Source organism: Arachis ipaensis, chromosome B8 (assembly GCF_059453495.1).
Source record: "Arachis ipaensis isolate K30076 ecotype BB chromosome B8, ASM5945349v1, whole genome shotgun sequence".
In the NCBI taxonomy this organism is placed as follows: domain Eukaryota; kingdom Viridiplantae; phylum Streptophyta; class Magnoliopsida; order Fabales; family Fabaceae; genus Arachis; species Arachis ipaensis.
In genome coordinates, this window is record NC_142443.1 from 63968973 (window position 1) to 63996681 (window position 27709).

General features: G+C 37.2%; 1 non-coding gene across 1 annotated transcript; it reads right to left on the reverse strand.

The window, feature by feature from the left end:
• Positions 1 to 417: 417 nt before the first annotated feature.
• On the reverse strand, positions 418 to 525 carry LOC148548352 (small nucleolar RNA R71). The gene has a single exon (XR_015898053.1). It is a non-coding gene; the product is annotated as a small nucleolar RNA R71 (small nucleolar RNA).
• Positions 526 to 27709: the final 27184 nt, after the last annotated feature.

A 27709-nucleotide genomic window follows, 5' to 3' on the forward strand; every position in this document is an offset into this window, starting at 1 on the left:
AAAGAATAAGACATGGCAGCCGAACCCAACAACAATGATGGAGATGCAAGGAAGGTACTTGGTGACTTTACTGCACCAACTTCCGACTTCTATGGAAGAAGCATCTCAATTCCTGCAATTAGAGCAAACAACTTTGAGCTTAAGCCTCAATTAGTTTCTCTAATGCAGTAGAATTGCAAGTTTCATGGACTTTCATTGGAAGATCCTCATCAGTTCTTAGCTTAATTCTTGCAAATCTGTGATACTGTTAAGACCAATGGGGTTAATCCCGAGGTCTACAGACTTCTGCTTTTTCCCTTTGCTGTAAGAGACAGAGCTAGGATATGGTTGGACTCACAACCTAAAGAAAGCCTGAACTCTTGGAAAAAGTTGGTCAATACTTTCTTGGCCAAATTCTTTCCACCTCAAAAGTTGAGCAAGCTTAGAGTGGAAGTCCAAACCTTCAGACAGAAGGAAGGTGAATCCCTCTATGAAGCTTGGGAAAGATACAAGCAATTGATTAGAAGGTGTCCTTCTGACATGCTTTCAGAATGGAGCATCTTATGTATATTCTATGATGGTCTGTCTGAATTGTCCAAGATGTCATTGGACCACTCTGCTGGTGGATCTCTTCATCTGAAAAATACCTGCAGAAGCCCAGGAACTCATTGAAATGGTTGCAAATAACCAGTTCATGTATACTTCTGAAAGAAATCCTGTGAATAATGGGATGACTCAAAAGAAAGGAGTTCTTGAGATTGATACTCTGAATCCAATATTGGCTCAGAATAAAATATTGACTCAGCAAGTCAATATGATTTCTCAGAATCTGACTGGAATACAACCTGCATCCGGCAATACTAAAGAAGCCTCCTCTGAAGGAGAAGATTATGACCCTGAGAATCCTGCAATGGAAGAGGTGAATTACATGGGAGAATCCTATGGAAACACCTATAATCCTTCATGGAGAAATCATCCAAATTTCTCATGGAAGGATCAACAGAAGCCTCAACAAGGCTTTAATAATAATAATGGTAGAAGAAATAGGTTTGGCAATAGCAAGCCTTTTCCATCATCTTCTGAGCAACAGACAGAGAATTACAAGCAGAGCCTCTCTGACTTAGCAACCATAGTCTCTTATCTATCTAAGACCACTCCTAGTTTCATGACTGAAACAAGGTCCTCCATCAGAAATTTGGAGGCACAAGTGGGTCAGCTGAGTAAAAGAGTTACTGAAACTCCTCCTAGTACTCTCCCAAGCAATACAGAAGAGAATCCCAAAAGAGAGTGCAAGGCCATAACCATATCCAAAGTGGCCGAACCTGGAGAGAGTAAAAAGGCAGTGATTTCCAATGAGGGAGACCTTGCTGGACGTCTACTAACCATTAAGGAGTTCCCTATTGAGGAATCAAAGGATTCTGAGGCTCATACAGAGACCATAGAGATTCTACTGAACTTACTGTTGACAATCATGAGCTCTGATGAGTATTCTTCCTCTGAAGAAGATGAAGATATGGTTGAAGAGCAAGTTGCTCGGTATCTAGGAGCAATCATGAAGCTAAATGCCAAGTTATTTGGTAATAAGACTTGGGAGGATGAACCTCCATTGTGCTCATCAATGAACTGAATGTCTTGGTTCAGCAGATATTATCTCAGAAGAAACTGGATCCCGGAAAGTTTTTAATACTGTATACCATAGGCACCATGACCTTTGAGAAGGCTCTGTGTGACCTGGCGTCAGGAATAAACCTCATGCCACTCTCTGTAATGGAGAAACTAGGGATCTTTGAGGTACAAGCTGCAAGAATCTCACTAGAGATGGCAGACAAATCAATGAAACAGGCTTATGGACTTGTAGAGGATGTCTTAGTGAAGGTTGAAGGCCTGTACATCCCTACTGACTTCATAATCCTAGACACTGGGAAGGATGAGGATGAATCCATTATCCTTGGAAGACCCTTCCTGGCCATAGCAAGGGCTGTGATTGATGTGGACAGAGGAAAGTTAGTCCTTCAATTGAATGAGGACTACCTTGTGTTTAAGGCTCAAGGATCTTCTTCATTAACCATGGAGAGGAAGCATGAAAAGCTTCTCTCAATATAGAGTCAGGCAGAGTCCCCACATTCAAACTCTAAGTTTGGTGTTGGGAGGCCACAATCATGCTCTGAGTATCTGTGAAGCTCTCTAAGAGCCCACTGTCAAGCTATTGACATTAAAGAAGCGCTTATTGGGAGGCAACCCAATCTTATTTATCTATGTTAATTATTTTTTCATTTCATTTTCCATTGTTATTTTATGTTTTCTTTAGGTTGATAATCATGTGGAGTCATAAAAACAGCTACAGAATTGAAGAGGAATCAAAAATAGCATCAAAAACACCCAGTAAGGATAGCAGAATGGGCGTTTAACACCCAGTCTAGCAGCATTCTGGGCGTTAAATTCCAGAATTGGCAGATAGACTGGTGTTAAACGCCAGAAAAGGGTGTCTAGGTGTCTGGCTAGCGTTAAACGCCAGAATTGGCAGACAGACTGGCGTTTGACGCCAAAAAAGGTAGCAAAGATAGCGTTAAACGCCAGAAATGGCACACAGAGGGCATTTAAACGCCAGAAAGGTGCAGGGAGCAGAATTCCTTGACACCTCAGGATTTGTGGACCCCACAGGATCCCCACCTACCCCAACTCACTCTCTCTCCTCTTCACACCTTTCCATAACACTTTTCCCTAAATACCCTTGACCAATCCATCAATACCTCTTCCCCAAATACCATTCACCTATCAAGTCCTACCATAATCTCTTCACCACACACATCCATCCACTATTTCCCAAAAAAAAAAACCATCATAAAACCCCACCTACCTCACCATTCAAATTCAAACCATTTCCCTCCCAAACCCAACCCCCTCTTACATGACTTCCATTCTCTCTTACCCTATAAATACCCCTCCTTATTGATGACAAGTCATCTTAACCTAGTTTCACTAGTCTTTTTCCTTTGTTTTCATTTAGTTTTATGCACTTTCTCAAGCCATAAGTAAGCCAATTGGGTTGAATTTCATGTTTCCTTTGATTCAATCAACCAGGGATAAATTGATGCATTTTCATGAGTTTTTGTGCCATAATTGCTCATGTGACAAGAAGAAGAACAACTCTCATGATTATGGCATAGCTTTGATACAATTGTTGATTGATGATAGGTGGAATAAAGCTTGGAAGAAGGTTGCAAGAATGGGCTTGAAAAGAGGGATCAATGTTTGAGCTAACGTTTGAGGTCAAACGTTAACTCAAACGTGAGAAGCAGCTGAAGAACACCCCTGGATGTCGCCAACGTTTGCGCCAACATTTGCCTCAAACGTTGAGGCAAACGTTGGCTGAAGAAGAAACAGGGGAAGGAGCCAACGTTTGTGCCAACGTTTTCCTCAAACGTGAGGTCAAACGTTGGCGCCAAAAAGAAGAGAAATAGCACTCCTGGGCACAGCAACGTTTGAGCCAACGTTTGCCTCAAACGTGAGGTCAAACGTTGGCTACATTTTGGCAAGAAAGAGCATGGAAAAGCACCCTTGATTGATGGGTTAGATGAGCTACGTTTGTGCCAACATTTGCCTCAAACGTTGGGCCAAACGTTGGCCAAAAAGGGAGCCTGGGAAGACCCACGTTTGAGCTCACGTTTGACCTCAAACGTTGGCTCAAACGTGGATAACAGCAAATGGGCTATCTGCATAATGCCTCACACAAGGGACGTTTTAGTCAACGATTGCCTCAAACGTTGACTCAAACGTGAATGGTTCATGGCCCGGTTCACAAATAGATTTCTTCCCAACACCAAGAACAATCAACGGAGGCTATTATCAACCCAATTCCATCAAGACTAAAGGCCCAATTCAAGGCTTAATGATCAATTGAAGAAAGTGTATAAATAGCTTAGGATTTGAAGTTTTAAGGGAGCTTTTTCTTTTTAGAGTTTTCTTTAAGAATTTTCAGAGTATTCACAGTAGAGGGCTTTTGGGTTTTGAGTTATTTGCAGATTCTGAGTCTTGGGCAAGGAGAATTGAATTCTCTTCCTCTTAGTTTTCTTGTTTTCAATTTCATCTACACTCGTCTTGAGTCTTGAGCGTTGAAGAATTGAGGAAATTCTGTCTCAATCTCACCTTGAGATCTCTCTGTTTTTCTTACAGCAACTTCTGGAAATTGAACTTGGATTTACATTTCTACATTGCTATCTCCTTTAATTTGGCATTTGCTCTCTAAATTTGGATCTAAGAAGGCATTGAGATCTAGACTTAGCTATCTAGTCTCTTGGGTCCTGAGATCTATTGGTTTCCATTTTAATTTCCTTGTTTAATTACTACACCAAGTTTATCTTCCTTTTAGTTTTGAGATCCGGTTCAACTAATTACATCAACTACTCTTCATTTTGTTAAGTTTTGCTCTTCCCTGTTTAATTCCTGCAGATCCAATTCCCATTCCCCTTTTATTTTTCAAGTCATTTATATTTCTTGCACTTTAAGTTTCTGCAATTTATATTACTTGCACTTTAAGATTCAGCTCTTTTTCTTTCTGTTCCCTTTAATTTCCTGCAAATCACCCACTCCCCTTTACATTCTATGCAATTTAATTCCTGTCAACACAATTTCACACAATCAACACTTGTTTGCTTGACTAATTCAACCACTAAACTAAAGTTGCTCAATCCTTCAATTGGGATCGACCTCACTCCCGTGAGTTTTATTACTTGATGCGACCCGGTATACTTGCCGGTGAGTTTTGTGTCGGATCGTTTTCCGCACATCACTTACCACCTTCAATTTCACACATCATAAACACTTAAACCCCCTTGGCCGAAACCAAAACATTCCTCTATCTCCTCTATTTCTTCTTCTTCTACTCCTTTCTTTCTTCTTTTTCTCAAGGACGAGCAAACCTTTTAAGTTTGGTGTGGGAAAAACTCTGCTTTTTGTTTTTCCATAACCATTAATGGTACCTAAGGCTGGAGAAACCTCTAGAAAGAGGAAAGGGAAGGCAATTACTTCCACCTCCGAGTCATAGGAGATGGAGAGATTCATCTCAAAGGTCCATCAAGACCACTTCTATGAAGTTGTGACCAAGAAAAGGGTGATCCCCGAAGTCCCCTTCATGCTCAAAAAGAGTGAATATCCGAAGATCCGACGTGAGGTTCAGAGAAGAGGTTGGGAAGCTCTCACCAACCCCATCCAACAAGTCAGAATTTTAATTATTCAAGAGTTCTATGCTAATGCATGGATCACTAAGAACCATGATCAAAGTATGAATCCTAATCCAAAGAATTGGCTCACAATTATTTGGGAAAAATACTTAGATTTCAGTCCGGAAACTGTGAGGTTGGCATTCAACTTGCCAATGATGCAAGGAGATCCTCATCCTTTCACTAGAAGGGTCAACTTTGATAAAAGGTTGGACCAAGTCCTCATGGACATTTGTGTGGAAGGAGCTCAATGGAAGAGAGACTCCAAAGGCAAGCCGGTTCAACTGAGAAGGCTTGACCTCAAGCCTGTGGCTAGAGGATGGTTAGAGTTCATCCAACGCTCTATCATTCCTACTAGCAACCGGTCTAAAGTTACTGTGGATCGGGCTATCATGATCCATAGTCTCGTGAATGGAGAGGAAGTAGAAGTTCATGAGATCATACCTCTAGAACTATATAAGGTGGCAGACAAGCCCTCCACTTTGGCAAGGTTAGCCTTCCCTCATCTCATCTGAAACCTATGCAATTCAGCTAGAATTGTCATAGAAGAAGACATCCTCACTGAAGAGGACAAGCCCATCGCTAAAAAGATGATGGAGCAAACAAGAGAGCCCACTCATGGACCTCAATAAGAGCATGAGGAAGTCCCTCATCAAGAAATCCCTGAGATGCCTCAAGGGATGCATTTTCCTCCACACAACTATTGGGAGTGACTCAACACCTCTTTAGGAGAATTGAGTTCCAACATGGAGCAACTAAGAGTGGAGCACCAAGAGCACTCCATCATCCTCCATGAAATCAGAGAGGACCAAAAGGCCATGAGAGAGGAGCAACAACGGCAAGGAAGAGCTATTGAGGAGCTAAAGCACTCCATAGGATCTTCAAGAGGAAGAACTAGCCGTCGTCACTAAGGTGGACCCGTTCTTTAATTTTCTTGTTCTTATTTTCCTGTTTTTTGTTTCTATGCTCTATGTTTTGTCTATGTTTTTGTCTTTATTACATGATCATTAGTGTTTAGTATCTATGTCTTAAATCTATGAATGTTCTATGAATCCTTCACCTTTCTTAAATGAAAAATATTTTCTGAAAAGGAAAAAGAAATACATGAGTTTCGAATTCTATCTTGAAAATAGTTTAATTATTTTGATGTGGTGGCAGTACTTTTTATTTTCTGAATGAATGCTTGAACAGTGCATATTTTTATAGTGAAGTTTATGAATGTTAAAATTGTTGGCTCTTGAAAGAATAATAAAAAAAGAGAAATATTATTGATAATCTGAAAAATCATGAAATTGATTCTTGAAGCAAGAAAAAGCAGTGAAAAACACAAAGCTTGCGAAAAATAAAAAAAAAAGAAAAAAGAAAAAGAAAAAGCAAGCAGAAAAAGCCAATAACCCTTTAAACCAAAAAAGGAAAGGGTAAAAAAGGATCCAAGGCTTTGAGCATTAATGGATAGGAGGGCACAAAGGAATAAAATCATGGCCTAAGCGGCTAAATCAAGTTGTCCCTAACCATGTGCTTGTGGCGTAAAGGTGTCAAGTGAAAAGTTCGAGACTGAGCAGTTAAAGTCGTGATCCAAAGCAAAACGAGTGTGCTTAAGAACCCTGGGCACCTCTAACTGGGGACTCTAGCAAAGCTGAGTCACAATCTAAAAAGGTTCATCCAGTTATGTGTCTGTGGCATTTATGTATCCGGTGGTAATACTGGAAAACAAAATGCTTAGGGTCACGGCCAAGACTCATAAAGTAGCTATGTTCAAGAATCAACATACTGAACTAAGAGAATCAATAACACTATCTGAATTCTGATTTCCTATGGATGCCAATCATTCTGAAGTTCAAAGGATAAAGTGAGATGCCAAAACTGCTCAGAGGCAAAAAGCTACTAGTCCCGCTCATCTAATTAAAACTAATCTTCATTGATGTTTTTGAAATTTATTGTATTTTCTCTTCTTTTTATCCTATTTTGTTTTTAATTGCTTGGGGACAAGCAACAATTTAAGTTTGGTATTGTGATGAGCGGATAATTTATACCCTTTTTGGCATTGTTTTTACATAGTTTTTAGTATGTTTTAGTTACTTTTTATTATATTTTTATTGGTTTTTATGCAAAAATCACATTTCTGGACTTTACTATGAGTTTGTGTATTTTTCTATAATTTCAGGTATTTTCTGGCTGAAATTGAGGAACCTGACCAAAAGTCTGATTCAGAGGCTGAGAAAGGACTGTAGATGTTGTTGGATTCTAACCTTCCTGCACGCGAAATAGATTTTTTAGAGCTACAAAAGCCCAATTAGTGCACTCTCAATTGCGTTGGAAAGTAGACATCTTGGGCTTTCCAGTAATGTATAATAGTCCATACTTTTCCCAAGATTTGATGGCCCAAATTGGTATATAAATGCCAGCCAGAGACCCTTTTCTAGCATAAAACGCCAGAACTGGCACCAGAACTGGAGTTAAACGCCCAAACTGGCATCCAAGCTGGCGTTTAACTCAAGAGAAGGCCTATGCATGTGTAAAGCTCAACGCTCAGCCCAAGCACACACCAAGTGGGCCCCAGAAGTGGATTTCTGCACTATCTGCACTAAGTTACTTATTTTTTGTAATCCTTAGTAACTAGTTTTAGTATAAATAGCACTTTTTACTATTGTATTAGGATCACTTGGATCATTTTAGGGAGGCTGGCCATTCAGACATGCCTAGACCTTTTTCTCTCATGTATTCTCTATGGTGGAGTTTCTACACCTCATAGATTAAGGTGCGGAGCTCTGCTGTTCTTCATGAATTAATGCAAGTACTATTGTTTCTCTTTCAATTCACGCTTACTTCTTCTCCAAGATATACTCTCGTACTTAATTCAGTTAAGTCAGAATGAAGGGGTGACCCGTGACAATCACCCACTATCTTCGTTACTCGCTTAGCCAAGATCCGCGTGCCTGACAACCACAAGCGGTCTACATGATGTTCAACATAGTCATTGGACGATAGCTGGAGTATATTCTCTTGGGTCTCTAATCCATGGACCGAGTCTGTGAGATTAAAACATTCGTGGTATAGGCTAGAACCATTTGGCAGCATTCTTGAGATCCGAAAAGTCTAAACCTTGTCTGTGGTATTCTGAGTAGGATCTGGGATGGGATGACTGTGACGAGCTTCAAACTCACGAATGTTGGGCGAAGTGACAGTGTGCAAAAGGATAGAGAGATCCTATTCCGACACAAGTGAGAACTGACAGATGATTAGCCGTGCGGTGGCTGTACCTGGTATTTTTCATCCGAGACGAGAAATCTAACAGTTGAGAGGATCCTACAGCTTGCCATGGAAGGGAGCACGCATGATTGGACGAAGACAATAGAAAAGCAGAGGTTCAGAAGCAACAAAGCATCTCCAAACGCTTATCTGAAATTCCCACCAATGAATTACATAAGTATCTTATTTTATTTTATGTTTTATTTTTCTTTCAATTATCAAAACTCATAATCAATTGAATCCGCCTGACTAAGATTTACAGGATGACCATAGCTTGCTTCAAGTCGACAATCTCCGTGGGATCAATCCTTACTCACGTAAGGTATTACTTGGACGACCCAGTGCACTTGCTGGTTAGTTGTACCGAAGTTGTGAAAAGTGTGATCACAATTCTGTGCACTACTTCACCTGTCGCCTGCATAGCCGCAACCATGTTTTTCAGGGCAGCCATAAAGTCCACAGGGTTGTTTCCTGCCATTCCAGGGTTCGCATTACCTATTCCACCTCTGCCTCGCTCACGACCGCGTCTGCGAGTCGACATCTGGTTCCTGTTCACACCAAATAAGTGATATCAAGTTGACCAGTCTCAATATCGCAAGTTTAGTGCTTCAAAGTCCCAAATGCATGCTCATGAACATTCATGCCACATATATCAGTTAGATATCCTAATAGCACATAGAAGCACACACAGAGTATACACAGAAGCATAGCCAGTTCGTCCCTCAAGCTCTACAGGAACAAAATGCTCTGATACCATAATGTAACAGCCTACCACACAGAACTTCACGCTTACGTCGTAAAATAGAGGTGGTGTGGTATTACGACCTCTAAAATTATACGTATAATAATTGAAAGAATATAATATTCGAGGAGACTTGAAGGATAGTTGAAGCAAAATCTTAAAATTAAAAGCACAACACTTAGGAATATCGTTTACTTGCGTACGAAGAAAGTGTAGGTACATATATATATATATATATATATATATATATATATATATATATATATATATATATATATATATATATATATATATATATATATATATATATATATATATATATATATATATATATAGCGAGGAGCCTCTCGACCTGCATCTAAAAAACACAAATATCCGTATGGAATGAGAACCGGAGGTTCTCAACATGGTAATGGTGCCGCATACATAAGATATAAGGCCCCGGTAAAGCCAGAGGTAATCCTAGAACTCCGACACTCAAATTATAAAACTTAAAGACTTAAAATGGAAACCATAAACATGGGTGGTTCTCTAAGGTTCCTAAACCTAACCAAACTCTAACCAAAACCTTCAATCATCTGCCTTCCTCCAATCTACCAACTTCAGTGGCACCACACAGACAAACAAACAGACAAAGGCAAACACAATTAGAGTACAAGTAATGCAGGTAGCAAGTATAGCAATTAGGCATACTAATTCACAAAGGCACTCCCAATTAATGCACAAACAAACAAGTCAAACATATGCATATGATATATGCCTGTCGGCTGATGAGTCTCATATGTTGGTTATAAAGTCAACCCGACATGTCCGGCTACTAAATCCTGGACAGTCTCTTGTGCGCGTATTTCCAAGAATCTATGCATAGCTTTTTCTCATTTATAAATAACTTCTGCTCATTGGGGGACATTTTCGGCGCATTAAAGTGCCCAGCCACCTCTTGCAATATAGGGTCAACAGAGTATCAAGTCTCAACCTGGAGCACGTGGTGGCAAGCCGCTGCTCTTACCTATAGAAGCTCGTATCTCAGATAAAAGAAGTGCATTAGCCACATTATCATTCATATTCATTCATAATCATTCATTATGGTCATAAACATCACATATACATCATATCTCTGCACTTCTCATACATAATTCACCATATTTCAAGCTTACTTCACTTCTAAGTTACCCCCTTTTCATAGCTTAATCTCTTCATTATACTTAGGACTAATACTTAGAATCCAAAAGAGTAAAAATAGAGGTTTAAAGGTTTAAAATCATATTTAAAACACAAAATTCAACTTGCTGAAAAATAGGGCCCCGCGTACACGGAAGTGTATTTTTCCCAGCAAGCGTACACATCCCATCTCCGCGTACGCGAGTATGCTGGATAGAGGCGTATGACCTCGTAAGCGGCCGTGTTCACGCGTATGCGAGTGCCCCATTTGGCCCGTGTCGCATACGCGGCACCTGCCTGCGTGTGCAAGGGCACCAAACAGAAGCGAATGGCCGCGTATGCGCCACCCTCATTTTCCTTAAAAGCTGTTAAAGTGCATATTTCATATTTTACATCTCCAACTTCCGACGTTCATAATTTCCTCTACAAAATTATGCTTTCCACAAAATTTACACCATTTTAAAGCTTTTGAAACTATCTTTAATTTGAAATAAATTTCATTCCAATCCAAATTGAGGTTCCAGTTATGGACTGCCAAAGTTTGTTAAAATCAAGTTTTTCATCTAAAATACCAACCTCTATTTTTACCACATTTTCCAACTCAAACCAATACTCCAAGTTTCAAACAACACCAAAACATACCAAACCACATATTATTATTTTACATTCACATCATACACTCCCATACACAATTTCACCAATTCCAACCCCAACCATTCACATTCAACACCACATTTATACTCAATCATCAATATATCATTGTTATTCATAATAATCATTATTTCATCAACCATCCACCACTTCCATTTAACAACAACATACCTAATACCCACATCAAACAACACATAATTCAATAATCAAAACTACTACATGTACACCAACATATGATTCATCTTATCCTATGGTCGTCTAGCCTAAGTTTTCACAAGACATTATATATTACATACAAGAAACCAAAGCCATACCTTGGCCGATTTCTCTCCTAAGCCAAAAACACCCAAATTGATAAGGTCACAAGCCTTCAACACCAAAATCTCAGCACCCATGGCTCAATCAAGCTTCTAATCTCTTCAAATGAGTTCTAATCTCACATATACACTACCTATTTCATATCATTATATCCATACATACACACTCAATACCCAAACACATATAATTAAGGAATTCAATAAGGTTTGAAAGTTTTCACCTCACCAACAGAGAATTGGGTCAAAACCTGGCAAGCTCACTAAGCTAGCTTGATCCTAAACATTAAAACCAACAAAATCTCAATATCCAATTCATAGAATTTTCGAAAATTAGGGAAGGAAGAACTGAGATTGAGATCGATACTCTCTTACCAAATTAACTACTGGGCTTTGTAGAGCTCGACGCGATCGACGCGTGGCCGCAAACAGTGCGGCGATCGGAGCTCGGAGCGAGAAGTTATGTGGGATAGAATCAAATTCAAGGGTTAGTAAACCTTGGAATGTTCTTCCCCCTTCCCAAATGTTCCCAGCGTGAAATGAACATGAAGGAGGGAAGGGATGCTGAGTTTGCTTAAGTGTGGCAGGATTGAGTTGGGTCTTGGGCCCAATATGGACCCAGTTTGTCCAGTTCGGCCCGTTCGTCTCAATCTTGGGCCAAATTATTTAAAATTAGTGTCAAAATTCTTGTTTTAATTAGCTCTATCTCATTAAACTATAAAATTTATATTTCTAACTTCTTTTATAATTTATTGACTAATTATTCGTCAATTTTACAGAGTTTACAGCTGATTTCGATATGCATTTAGAATTTTTATATTTATAGCCAAAGAGAGTTAAGATTTGTTGAGACCCATCTTTTTTGTTTTTAGTATCACTTTCTTCTTTAAAAAGAGTATAAAGAACAAATGGCTTTTGCATGTATATCTTAGTCTTTTTCTCTTATGATAGTCTTATACAGTACTTGTAGGTGGAAAAAAGCTACTCTATAAGGTTTAACGTGTTTAGCATACTCATTTTAAACGTTGGAGTCAAAACACACATTTTGCATGGGTGCAATTTTGAAGTAACTTCATGTCTTTAAATTTTTTTGGACATGGAACAAAAAACGCTATGCTTCTAAGATGTGCTATTACATTGTAATCTATTTCTCAGGCAATTTATTTACTTAGACTTAGCTTTTGAAGTTATTTATGCTTTCTCAAGTTTAAATTTTACCTAGTTTACTTATATTACTTTAGGAAAAACTCCTTAGTACATTACACAATTAAGCAAATTTTAGATAGTACTTTATGAAATTATTAAACTATATTTGAGTTTATTAATCATTAGAACTCAATTTGAGATACTTGTGGAGCTAACATTATCCTCAAATGGCATATGCATTAACATTTCTTTGTATGCAAATTCATGCTTTTAGATTATCAAATCTTTATATGCTTTAACTTATGCTAGTTGGGTTGGTTTTCTTTTCACCGGTCTACTCATATGGAATTTTATACCTTTTTGAAAAAAGTTTAAATTTCATGGAGCTCTAGGAACCAACTTACTATGGCTTGGTCTAGTGCTGAAGTCAAGCATTAGGTTGTGACCTTTTTCTGCTGCTACTACTAAATTGATTTGATTTTACGCCCTATCTCAAAACATTGATATTCCAATTCTTGAACCACCATCATTTTTTGTGATAATCTGAGTGTGTTTTAACTTGCCATGAATCTAGTATTCTATGCTTAGGACAAAACATATCTAATTAGCTTATTAATTTGTTGAAAACAAAAAGTTACCCTTATCCATTATGTTCCTTAGCTTCCTCTAGGTAAATTGCATATATCCTTATAAAATTACTGTCAAATTCAAGCTTTCAAGAGTTACACACAAAATTAGGTTTTTGCTCTACCACACCAAGTTTGATGGGGGTTAAAAGTCCACAAGAGTAAGCTTCACATTAGTTGTCATGTTAGTTACATCTTTTAAAGTCAACTAAATTAATTTAAATTAAATGAATGCATGGTTGCTCCTAATGCCTTATTTTCTAGCTATTTGTTATTCCTTCTACTTGTTATGTTACTTGTGCATTGTAATTATATAAATAAAACTCACTTGAGTTCTCATCATTCTTGTTTTAACTTTTTTATTCTATTATCATAGTAAACGAGTTCCCTTTACTTCTTTAAATGGTACTTTTTTCTTCACAGAGTAAGATGACGGGGTGAGTAATGATAACAAGTGGTGAAACAAGGTTACACTACTACATTATACGGGGACGGATCTAGAAATATTATTATGGAGGGTCAATAAATATATAATATTAAAAAATTATACAAAAAATTATATAATATAAGATGTATTACAAAAATCTACCGATAAAGAATATATTTTAAAGTGCAAAAAATATGTATGTACTTTTTATTAACGAAGTGGTCGATTCTTCGTATCAAAAAATTCATCGGTAATAGAATCTGTGTCAAATTTTTCAATAATTTTCTTTTCAATATAATAAAAAGATAATTTGCAATAAATTCATCTTTTGTTTTGTTTTTGAGTCATTCTTCATAATATTCATAACTGAAAAGGTCTTTCAATTGTAGCAGTTGAAACAGAGAGAATTAATACCAAATGAATCAAGATAAACGCTCACAAGAAGAAAAAGAATCCACTTTATGGTATTTGAACATTTTTATTTAATTAAAAAATATTAGTAATAATATTTTTCATATTTTTTTAATATTGTTACTTACTTTTTAGATATTAGAAACCATTAATATTTAGGTTGGACTGGACTTTTATTTATACTAGACTAAATATTAAATAATTTTTTTAAAAAAATTAAATCATACTTTATAACTTATTACTATTAATTTTTTAAAAAAAAAAGTTGGGCGGCCAAGGTGTAACACCCCAATTACCCTAAGCCTTACCTCTAGCCGTAAAGCAAAGGTTAATCAGAGATTACGACAATTCTAAGGCTTATACATATTTATATAGAAAGAAATAATATATTCTAGAAGCCTAATGAAGGATTTAGCTCCAAAAACAGGATTTGAAAAGCGCATAACGTACTAGCGAAGCTACTAACTGAAAACACAAGGTACAGATAAGATGTATCAAAATATAATAGTATAATATCAAAAGAATCTAGCCCCGACTCGCAGAGTTTAAGTCGGCTAGCCATATACAGACAACAAGAAGACTGTAGTTCAAAAGGGCTTATACAAGTTTTATTCTCTCAAATAAAAGCCTCTAGGCAGAACAAAAAATGCAAAAGTGAGAGTAAAAGATAAAATAACCAAGAAGACAACAGAATAGAATAAGATCCTCCGCTTTGCTACCATCACCCAACTCACTGCGGTGGGTCACGTCCTGCATCTGAAAAATAACAACATATGGAATGAGAACCGGAGGTTCTCAGTATGGTAACAGTGCCCAATAATGTAAGATGTAAGCCTCCGGGATGCCAAAGGCAATCCTAGAACTTCACACCACATACGGATATTCAAGCTTAGAATAAAATAAAACAAAATAAATATATAAAGAACTTAAACCATAAACCGGATTAACTAAACTTAGGGGAATTCTAACTAATACTAATCACACTGCTATATCCCACAGCTCTCGCCAACCTAACCTCCGTGCGATCCCATCGCCATCGCCTACCTGACCTCCTCAGCACCAGACAATCACAATAAATGCAATCAAGTAAAACACAGATAATATTCATATACAACAAGTAGTTCAAGAAGCAGATAGGCATGTTATACAATTAAGCAACCTCAAGTAAACAAAGCAAGAAAGCATATAGAAAATGCATATGATGAATGTCTGTCCTATTGACTGTGATATCACATGTCGGTTATTGTGCCAAACCCGACAGTAAATCCAGTCGACAACTCCCGGATTAGTCTCTCTATTGCACATAAGGAGGAAAATTCCGAGGGAGAGTGCCCTACCACCTTCTCCTTTCAGAGGGAAATATTCCGAGGGAGCGTGCCCTATCACCGTCCTCTGGTTGTCGCATGATTCCGTGGGTTAGTGCCTTACCACCTAGCAATCAGAGAGAAGTCGCATTTTCAAGAGGAATAATTTCCGAGGGATGAGTACCCTACCACCTTCTCCTTTCAGAGGGAAATATTCTGAGGGAGAGTGCCCTACCACCTTCCTCTGGTTGCGAGAAATATGATTGAGAAGCCCAGCTTCAACTCTCACATCCGAACGTAGGCGGGATACTGCCACAGCCCCTACGATGGAGAACAATACAAATTGTAATCACATATTCAATCTCAGAGGCCACTCCTCTTAACACTTCCACTCATACTCCTCACAACCATCATCAAGTCATAAGTTCCATTCCGAACTCTTAGTTCATTAATTTCTCAAGTCATTGTCAACAATCACCATACGCACCACCCTTCCTTCTCTCTCGACTAACTCATATGCAATACACCAGAAACCTAAACCTCAGTTTGCTAACTTTTCAAAGGAAAACCCAACTTAAACCCCTAGGACCTTTCCCATATTTCAATGCTCTAAAATAATCCCAAGAGTCTTGAAATGGTGTTATAGACATTTACAACCTTGTCGGGAAGGTGAAATAGTTGAAAACAAAGTTTAAAATTATAAAACAGGGCGTGTGTGTCCGCATAGGGGTGTGCGTGTGCACACCCAGAAAGATTTTCAAAGTGTTCATACGCACAAGAGTGTGCGTACGCACAGGTACTGATCCTTCCCGACTTGTGCGTGCGCACAGGGGTGTGCGTCCGCACAGGTCATAATTCTTTATTTATGCGCGCGCGCACATCCTATGCTAGTGCTGCCACCAGAGCCCTTTTCCCTGCCTGTGCGTGTGCACAGGTCTGTGTGTCCGCACAGGTCTGTGTGTCCACACAGGATAACGTTTTCGTAGGGTTGTGTGTGTGCACAAGGCTGTGTATGCGCACATACCAGAAATCACAGAAATTCTGCAACTCTGCAGAATTTCAGATTTCAACACCAATCTTTGAATGATCATAACTTCCTCTACAAAATTTCAAATTTTACAAACTTTATATCAAATCGAAGGGTTTTCAATGATCTTTAATTCTAAACTAAATTCAACATATTTTGAAAATTGAGACAAAAGCTATGATCAAACAAAGTTCTCCAAAAATCACATTTTTATCCAAAATCTCAAAAACTCAATTTTTAACCAAACCTCAATCCAATACCAAATCAAACACATTCCCACCATACCCAAAACAGCCCAAAATTCATATCAAATACTACTTCAACCATTTTCTCAATCACACAACCTTCTAAGTCATGTAACACTTCGAAATTCCCACCAAATCTACATCTTCCAATTTCCATTAACCTTATTAACCTCACAAACCCCCTCAACCATTAACAATCCTCAAAATCATCATTACCCAACTTTCCCACATCATACACCAACACCATCATTTACCACAATCAACACAACTCGTAAATAATCATCAACAATACCAATAACACTCAACAACCATAATAAATATCAACCCTCATGCTCAATTTTCTCAACATCAACAACCATCATAACACATATAATTAATACCAACCATCACAATTTTAACAATTACTACAAATTCTCATCAATCTCAATAATCATCAATCCCTCATCAACAACAATAAACCACACATTCCTCATCAACCTTCGTAATCATTAAATACCAACAACATCAATATTCATCATAAATCATTAAATACCAACAACCTCATCAACTATTTTATCAATCATCAACAGCACCAACCACTCTCAATATAATCCAATAATTTTCTCATTTCACCACAATATTTCACATCATTAATTTCTCATACATTGATCCATCACTTACCATCATCATCATCATAATACTCACCCAACACCAACATTTTCCAACAATCCTCATCAACCACAACAATTCAATACCACCAACAATTAACATCAATTCACATATAATTATTCATACACCAACAGCATTCAATCCTATATTAGGGTCAACTAGCCTAAGTATCCAGAAACATTACATATTACATAAAGGAAACCAAAATCATACCTTGGCGGATTTCCAAGTGCTTCAAACACCAAAACGAAACCACCAAACTTGATCCAAAGCCTCAACCAACTCCAACAAACACCAAGGCTCAACTAACAACACATATATCACCAAAATCAAAACCTAATATATATAAAATAACTAAACACAAGGGTTTAGTGGAACCTTATTTTATAACAATTACCCGCTACTAGAGATAACCTAAACAACCAAAACTACAAAATCTACTCAAAAACTAAATATGAAAACAAGCAGAATCTAGGGCTGGAAACTGGGAATTAGAACGCAATTCCTTACCATATTTTCTTATATAGAAGGGAAGAGCTCTTCAAGAGCTTCGCGTGGCCACAAACGGCTCGTCAATCGGAGCTCCGGATCAAAAGTTATGGAGCTTTGAAGGAGGAGATGAATAGTGTTAATGGCTTCCTTCTCCTCTCGTCTCCCTATCCGAGTTCTCTCTCTCTCTTGGTGTTAAAATGAGCTTCTTTGGCTCATTTATTGCTTTATATGAGTTGGGCTTGGGCCCAACTTGGGCCCGGTCCAACCCGTTAGTGTTTTTAGCCCATTCGGCCAAACTTTGGGCCAAACCTTTAACACTAACGCCCAGTTTTTTATTCCTAATATTTTTCTAAGGTTGTCTACTGTTTTTCACTTTTTCTTGCACAGTATCTGGCAGACTTGAACCGGTTCAACCGGTTTAACTGCCGGTTCACGGTTTTTCACAGAAAACACATTTTCTGACACGGAAAGACCAACTGGGTCCAAAAATTATATTTAAATCCCCAAATTCTCATTCTAACTTTCCGGAACTTAATTTGGGCATTTAAATTATTTTATTCATGAAAAATCCGGTTCTCACATCCTCCCCTCCTTAAAAAGATTTTTGCCCTCGAAAATCCGAGTTACACGATATATCCCCATCAAAGCGCCCTGCCGTGTCGATGCTCCCTCTCGCCTTCCGCTGTGTCACTCTGATTATCGTTATCAAGAATCTAAAAGTTTCCTTAAAACAAATACCGATTTTTGGTAATATATTTCCAAAACCTTTAAAACACGTTTATTCTAAACATATTCCTTGTTAACGCTTTTTCAAGGGAGTCAAAATCATTTGTTCGTAAGTCAAATACTTGAAATCATGGTTTCCTCGGATAAAACCTTTCAATTTAAATCCGCATTCAACAAGATAATTTAGAAACCAAGTTCACAAATTGATAAAATCATAGAACTCACTTTTTCTTTTCAAACAATATCCTTCAAAATAAGATCAATATCAAACTAATCATTATTCAAGCCATAAGTCACTTTTATTTTCTCAAATCTCTTCAAACTCATAATTCAACTTTTCCTCAAAATTAATTCTCTTTCAAATCTTAGTCACTTAATATAACATTTAACAAAACTTCCAAGAGACTTTCAATCATCACCTTAAAATGGAACTTTCTGTGAGAAGACACAAAACTCTAGGGAAGAATAACCTACCTCACCTCTTAAACTCTTTAGAAATCTTTGGAATCATAATTACTCAAATTGAAACCATTTAAAATGGAGACTTAAAATCAAAACCATAGTATGTAGGCCAAAAGTTCTAAGCCACTTTCAAAACCAAAATGCTTAAAAGCCAATTTCATTTCATTCGTAAATCAGAAACCTTTCCAAGGCTCGGAGTTGTTTAGTGTAACGACCCAATTTTCAATATGTCTAGATCATACCAGAAACTGAGTGCTACCAATTTGTCTTCCTAATTATTATCTATTATTTATCATATGAGCCTGATTCATTGTTAAAAACGTAGTTAATTTGCGGGGTTTTTTTTTTTAAACATTTGGATTAATAGAAGGAATCATTCATAATCAATTCACAACCGATAACAGATAAAACAATTATAAACAACCACACATAAATACATCACAAGCAGTCAACAACATTCAGTGATCCAACTTTTATTTAAGTATAGACTTTTAGTTAGAACACCCCTAGGTATAGCTAGATAATAACTATATACATATATATACATATATATACATACAACATCCTAGGCCCTGACCTATTCAAGAAGTCCCTAAGCTGGCACCCAGGCTAGCCTAGACTCTATACTCACCTAGTCCCTCTAAACTACTAAAGCGAGGGAAAGTACGTTCTAAGTCTTCAAAAATCAAGTCAGGTGGAACATCAGCAAAAGGTAGAACATCATCTACTACTCCTTTGCACGATCAGACATTGCCATATAACATGTCTCTGGTACCTCATCAAGTAGCCACACAACAGGAGTCTCGTACACAGGATTTAAGTTAAAGTTCAAGAACAAACGGGGTGTAGACATTGGCTAGTCTCACAGTATATACATATAAACAGGAAACGATATTCACCCTAGACTCAGAAGACTATCTAGAGCAGAATCCTCTTTGCAGAACCATCATCAATGAGCTACTGTAAGGTACTCTTACTTCCATCTGAAGGGGGAAGGGAGAGAGAAGGGGTAAGAACTGGGGAGTTCTTAGTAGGGTCGGGGTTATTAGTTAAGTTCATTAATTCCGTGTTGTTTAGCAGATAAATAGCAGAATACTGAGAAGCAGTAGACAGAAGATACAGATAAATAGAGAAAATAGGAATCAAAACACAAACAAAAGAATACAAGAAAACAAAACACAGACACAGAGAATAGAATGAAAACAAAGAAAGCATACATTCAAACAACAATCATAACAGAGGAAATGCGCAACCAAGTATGATGCATGTCTGTCCTATGCAGGCCATGAGCTCACGTGTCGGTTTACACCCTGCAGCCCGACATTACCTAGGAACTAGTCCTAGATATGGCTTATTTTCTATATGTGAACTTCGGCCTACAAAAATAGCACTCCCGTAAGTGAACCTCGGCTTACAGGAATAGTCTAAACACAACACAACAACTTTCTGTTGGTGAACTTCGGCCTACAAAAATAACACCTCTGTAAGTGAACTTTGGCTTAAAGAAATGGTTTAATCACAACAACTTTCTGTAGGTGAACTTCGGCCTAGAGAAATAGCACCTCTGTAAGTGAACTTCGGCTTACAGAAATAGCACCCCTGTAAGTGAACTTCGGCTTACAGGTATCACAACTCTCTGTAGGTGAACTTCGGCCTACAGGAGCAACACCCTGAGATACACAATATATATTCACTGTAGGTAAACTTCGGCCTACAGGAATAACAACTCACTGTAGGTGTACTTGGGCCTACAGGACTTCTAGGGCCAACAGAAAAGCAGTAGATGAATATACAAATATCTCTGGAGTTGTCTTAATGCAACAAATGACCTTTCAACAGGCCCTCTGCTTGTTCTCTATTCTCTTTATCATATTACTCTTTTCACTTTGTCTTTTTACTCTGCTCTGATTACTTTGTTCTCTGTATCTCTTTACTTTTTTCTGATTACTCTTTCCTCTGTATCTATATTACTCTTTTTCTCTTTATCTCTTTACTTTACTCTAGTTGCCCTATTCTCTGTGTTTCTCTACTCTGCTCTGATTTTTCTGCTTAACGTATGTATTTAAAGCTTATGTAAATTTCGGTATGAATAGTTAGCATGTCCCAAGTATAGGTTCATTAAGTCTATACTGAAACAGTTTAACTTTTCATATAATACCTAACCCTAGTCGCAATTCAAAGACTAACTATATTGCCCTAGTTGTTCACTAGTCTCTGTCTGTTTTTCTGTCATTAAAACTTTACAGAATTTTCTTTGGTTTTTATCTTTTCTTTAACTTTTTATCTTTTCTTTATCTTTGCCTCACTATCATGTTATTACCACTCCCTAAGTATTTTATGAAGGTAATTATGAGATTCTGCACTTAAAGTTGTCTTTCTAAAGCTTTTACAGAAAACTGCCTTTTTCGTATTATTTTATTATTTTTATTAAAATATTATTTTTAATTTTATTATTATTTATTATTTTATTAATATATTTTCGAAAATTACCTTAACTTTACCTTTAACCTTTAAAATTCACTTTTTACCACCCGTAACTTTTAATATTTCTACTTTTACCACCCTAACTTTCAGAAATTACCATATTACCCCTTAAACACCAAAAATTTTACTTCCTTTCCCTTTCTAAGATCTAAAAGGTGTTCTTCAATGTTCTTCACCACACTCAAAGTGTTCTTCATGTTCTTCGTAAATTCTTCAAATTCTTTCTCTGTTTTTACCCGTTTTTCAATCTTTTCAGCAACCGATTTTTACCAAAATTCAAAATAAATTCCCAGCCACTAAAACCCCATCTTTTCTACATGATTTTAACACAAATTGAACCCCAATTTAGGGCCTAGTTTTTTGTTTTCCGGCTGCTCCAAGAACACATATTCATAGCTTGAATTTCATCAAATTTCATCAAATTTTCACCAAAATTTCAACAAGAATTACTCATACAAACAATCAATTTCAAGCACAGCCAAACCATATCATAATCACACAACTCAAACACAATCAATCAAGATTAAATTCGTCAATCCCTACCTGGTTTTGCTGCTCCTAATTCGGTTAAACTTTCAGGTGGTCCTTAAGCACTTTTTCTTCCTAAATCACATCAAGAACAACTTTAAATCCAAAAACTCTCAACTAACCAAATCTCACTCAGTATGTTAGGAAGAGATATCTCACCTTAGACTTGCTGGAAATTCACGTTTCTTGGCCCTCAAGTCAAGTTAAGCATGATTCCTAAGGAAGAACATCAAGAAAACACATGTTTTGCATGGTTTTCCTTGAAAACCGAATTGAAATGGGAGGGAGACAGCCATCTCACCTTATTTCCAGCCTTGATAAATCACATGGTTATGTAGAGGAAGAAGAGAGGATCATTTTGGTAAAATCGGAGTTTTGATTTGAGTTTTAGTTCAGAAGAAATCAAGCTTTGAAGATTAAGTGTTCATGAAAGTTTCTCTCTTTTCTCTCTTGTTATTTTCGGCCAAAATGATGAAATGAGACAGCCTTGGAGGTCTTGGGGGTGTAAGGTGAGTTGTGATTGGTTGGCTTGGAGGTGGGTTAAAATAATATTAAAATATCTCAGGTGTACAACTACTAAAACTAGATGTATCGGAACACTTGTAAAAACATCTCTAAAAATTATTTTCTGAGCTACTAGCATAAATGACACTATTAACATGTTTATTATAAGAATAGAACATGTATAATGAGGCCTTAGCATTGCTAAATTCATCAGAGAGTGCTGGTGCTAAGCTGCACCAGTAAACCGTAAACCCAGTTAAACTGATTTTCTGTTTTTAACAAAAACAGACCAGGTAACCTTATAATATCATTCAAGCATGTTCTAATACTAATATAATGATAATATTATACTATTATCTCTATCCTCTCATGAATCGAGTCTGGGTCGTCAAACAGAGACTATTTACGAAAATCAGAATCAAAACTGCCAACCGATACGGTTCAAAAACTAGGTTCTTCGTGACCGCATTATCGAGCCTACCTTGAAAAAGGTTCTTGCTTAAAGATGACATAATGATAATGAGGATTGAGATGCTTGATGATATAACAGAGGTGTTCCCTTTATTGATCTTCCGGAGAAATCCGTACTTTCAGAAAAGATCTCATGTACTCAAAAATCGGGGTTGTTACATTCTACCCTCCTAAAAGAAAATTTTGCCCTCAAAATTTCAGCCACGTGCAAGAATCCTTCTTCAAGCGGTCTATTTCCTTCAAGCCATCCTGACGAAGAGATCGGTCCGTTCCTTACAGCATCTAAATATCACATAGGCATGGCCATGGAGATCATAACAGCTATAAGAATAGTTGTGCCTCTCACGAATTTGTCGTTCGGAACTCGATTAAACCATGCCTATTCACAATCATTGAGGTCTTATCCGCACCAAATAATCAATATTAAGGTGATCAGTCTTAATATCTTAAGTTAGGCACGAACATTCCCAAAATGAGCACTCATAGACATTCATGCCAAATGTATCTTGAAGATACCCTAACAGCATGGGACACACAAGCAGAGTATGCAATGAAGCATAGTCAGTCCACTCCCCAGGCTCTATTGGGAACAAACTGCTCTGATACCAAATTGTAACGACCCAATTTTCAATATGTCTAGATCATACCAGAAACTGAGCGCTACCAATTTGTCTTCCTAATTATTATCTATTATTTATCATATGAGCCTGATTCGTTATTAAAAACGTAGTTAATTTGCAGGGTTTTTTTTTTTTAAACATTTGGATTAATAGACGGAATCATTCATAATCAATTCACAACTGATAACAGATAAAACAGTTATAAACAACCACACATAAATACATCACAAGCAGTCAACAACATTCAGTGATCCAACTTTTATTTAAGTATAGACTTTTAGTTAGAACACCCCTAGGTATAGCTAGATAATAACTATATACATATATATACATATATATACATACAACATCCTAGGCCCTGACCTGTTCAAGAAGTCCCTAAGCTAGCGCCCAGGCTAGCCTAGACTCTATACTCACCTAGTCCCTCTAAACTACTAAAGCGAGGGAAAGTACGTTCTAAGTCTTCAAAAATCAAGTCAGGTGGAACATCAGCAAAAGGTAGAACATCATCTACTACTCCTTTGCACGATCAGACATTGCCATATAACGTGTCTCTGGTACCTCATCAAGTAGCCACACAACAGGAGTCTCGTACACAGGATTTAAGTTAAAGTTCAAGAACAAACGGGGTGTAGACATTGGCTAGTCTCACAGTATATACATATAAACAGGGAACGATATTCACCCTAGACTCAGAAGACTATCTAGAGCAGAATCCTCTTTGCAGAACCATCATCAACGAGCTACTGTAAGGTACTCTTACTTCCATCTGAAGGGGGAAGGGAGAGAGAAGGGGTAAGAACTGGGAAGTTCTTAGTAGGGTCGGGGTTATTAGTTAAGTTCATTAATTCCGTATTGTTTAGCAGATAAATAGCAGAATATCGAGAAGCAGTAGATAGAAAAAACAGATAAATAGAGAAAATAGGAAGCAAAAAACAAAAAAAAGAATACAAGAAAACAAAATACAGACACAGAGAATAGAATGAAAACAAAGAAAGCATACATTCAAACAACAATCATAACAGAGGAAATGCACAACCAAGTATGATGCATGTCTGTCCAATGCAGGCCATGAGCTCACGTGTCGGTTTACACCCTGCAGCCCAACATTACCTAGGAACTAGTCCTAGATATGGCTTATTTTCTGTAGGTGAACTTCGGCCTACAGAAATAGCACTCCCGTAAGTGAACTTCGGCTTACAAGAATAGTCTAAACACAACACAACAACTTTCTGTAGGTGAACTTCGGCCTACAGAAATAACACCTCTGTAAGTGAACTTTGGCTTACAGAAATGGTTTAATCACAACAACTTTCTGTAGGTGAACTTCGGCCTACAGAAATAGCACCTCTGTAAGTGAACTTTGGCTTACAGAAATAGCGCCTCTGTAAGTGAACTTCGGCTTACAGGTATCACAACTCTCTGTAGGTGAACTTCGGCCTACAGGAGCAACACCCTGAGAAACACAATTGATATTCACTGTAGGTGAACTTCGGCCTACAGGAATAACAACTCACTGTAGGTGAACTTGGGCCTACAGGACCTCTAGGGCCAACAGAAAAGCAGCAAATGAATATACAAATATCTCTGGAGTTGCCTTAACGCAACAAATGACCTTTCAACAGGCCCTCTGCTTGTTCTCTATTCTCTTTATCATATTACTCTTTTCACTTTGTCTTTTTACTCTGCTCTGATTACTCTGTTCTCTGTATCTCTTTACTTTTTTCTGATTACTCTTTCCTCTGTATCTATATTACTCTTTTTCTCTTTATCTCTTTACTTTACTCTGGTTGCCCTGTTCTCTGTGTTTCTCTACTCTGCTCTGATTTCTCTGCTTAACGTATGTATTTAAAGCTTATGTAAATTTCGGTATGAATAGTAGCCTGTCCCAAGTATAGGTTCATTAAGTCTATACTGGAACAGTTTAACTTTTCATATAATACCTAACCCTAGTCACAACTCAAGGACTAACTATGTTGCCCTAGTTTGTTCACTAGTCTCTGTTTATTTTTCTGTCATTAAAACTTTACAGAATTTTCTTTGGTTTTTATCTTTTCTTTAACTTTTTATCTTTTCTTTATCTTTGCCTCACTATCATGTTATTACCACTCCCTAAGTATTTTATGAAGGTAATTATGAGATTCTGCGCTTAAAGTTGTCTTTCTAAAGCTTTTACAGAAAACTGCCTTTTTCGTATTATTTTATTATTTTTATTAAAATATTATTTTTAATTAAATATTATTATTTAATATTTTATTATTATTTATTATTTTATTAATATATTTTCGAAAATTACCTTAACTTTACCTTTAACCTTTAAAATTTACTTTTTACCACCTGTAACTTTTAATATTTCTACTTTTACCACTCTAACTTTCAAAAATTACCATATAACCCCTTAAACACCAAAAATTTTACTTCCTTGCCCTTTCTAAGATCTAAAAGGTGTTCTTCAATGTTCTTCACCACACTCAAAGTGTTCTTCATGTTCTTCGTATATTCTTCAAATTCTTTCTCTGTTTTTACCCGTTTTTCAGTCTTTTCAGCAACCGATTTTTACCAAATTTCAAAATAAATTCCCAGCCACTAAAACCCCATCTTTTCTACATGATTTTAACACAAATTGAACCCCAATTTAGGGCCTAGGTTTTCGTTTACCAGCAGCTCCAAGAACACACATTCATAGCTTGAATTTCATCAAATTTCATCAAATTTTTACCAAAATTTCAACAAGAATTACTCATACAAACAATCAATTTCAAGCACAGCCAAACCATATCATAATCACACAACTCAAACACAATCAATCAAGATTAAATTCGTCAATCCCTACCTGGTTTTGCTGCTCCTAATTCGGTTAAACTTTCAGGTGGTCCTTAAGCACTTTTTCTTCCTAAATCACATCAAGAACAACTTTAAATCCAAAAACCCTCAACTGACCAAATCTCACTCAGTATGTTAGGAAGAGATATCTCACCTTAGACTTGCTGGAAATTCACGTTTCTTGGCCCTCAAGTCAAGTTAAGCATGATTCCTAAGGAAGAACATCAAGAAAACACATGTTTTGCATGGTTTTCCTTGAAAACCGAATTGAAATGGGAGGGAGACAGCCATCTCACCTTATTTCCAGCCTTGATAAATCACATGGTTATGTAGATGAAGAAGAGAGGATCATTTTGGTGAAATCAGAGTTTTGATTTGAGTTTTAGTTCAGAAGAAATCAAGCTTTGAAGATTAAGTGTTCATGAAAGTTTCTCTCTTTTCTCTCTTGTTATTTTCGGCCAAAATGATGAAATGAGACAGCCTTGGAGGTCTTGGGTGTGTAAGGTGTTAAAATAATATTAAAATAAGACAGCCTTGAAGATTAAGTGTTCATGAAAGTTTCTCTCTTTTCTCTCTTGTTATTTTCGGCCAAAATGATGAAATGAGACAGCCTTGGAGGTCTTGGTTGGCTTGGAGGTGGGTTAAAATAATATTAAAATATCTCAGGTGTACAACTACTAAAACTAGATGTATCGGAACACTTGTAAAAACATCTCTAAAAATTATTTTCTGAGCTACTAGCATAAATGACACTATTAACATGTTTATTATAAGAATAGAACATGTATAATGAGGCCTTAGCATTGCTAAATTCATCAGAGAGTGCTGGTGCTAAGCTGCACCAGTAAACCGTAAACCCGGTTAAACTGATTTTCTGTTTTTAACAAAAACAGACCAGGTAACCTTATAATATCATTCAAGCATGTTCTAATACTAATATAATGATAATATTATACTATTATCTCTATCCTCTCATGAATCGAGTCTGGGTCGTCAAACAGAGACTATTTACGAAAATCAGAATCAAAACTGCCAACCGATACGGTTCAAAAACTAGGTTCTTCGTGACCGCGTTATCGAGCTTGCCTCGGAAAAGGTTCTAGCTTAAGGATGACACAATGATAATGAGGATTGAGATGCTTGATGATATAACAGAGGTGTTCCCTTTACTGATCTTCCGGAGAAATCCGTACTTTCAGAAAAGATCTCATGTACTCGAAAATCAGGGTTGTTATATTCTACCCTCCTAAAAGAAAATTTTGCCCTCAAAATTTCAGCCACGTGCAAGAATCCTTCTTCAAGCGGTCTATTTCCTTCAAGCCATCCTGACGAAGAGATCGGTCCGTTCCTTACAGCATCTAAATATCACATAGCCATGGCCATGGAGATCATAACAGCTATAAGAATAGTTGTGCCTCTCACGAATTTGTCGTTCACAACTCGATTAAAC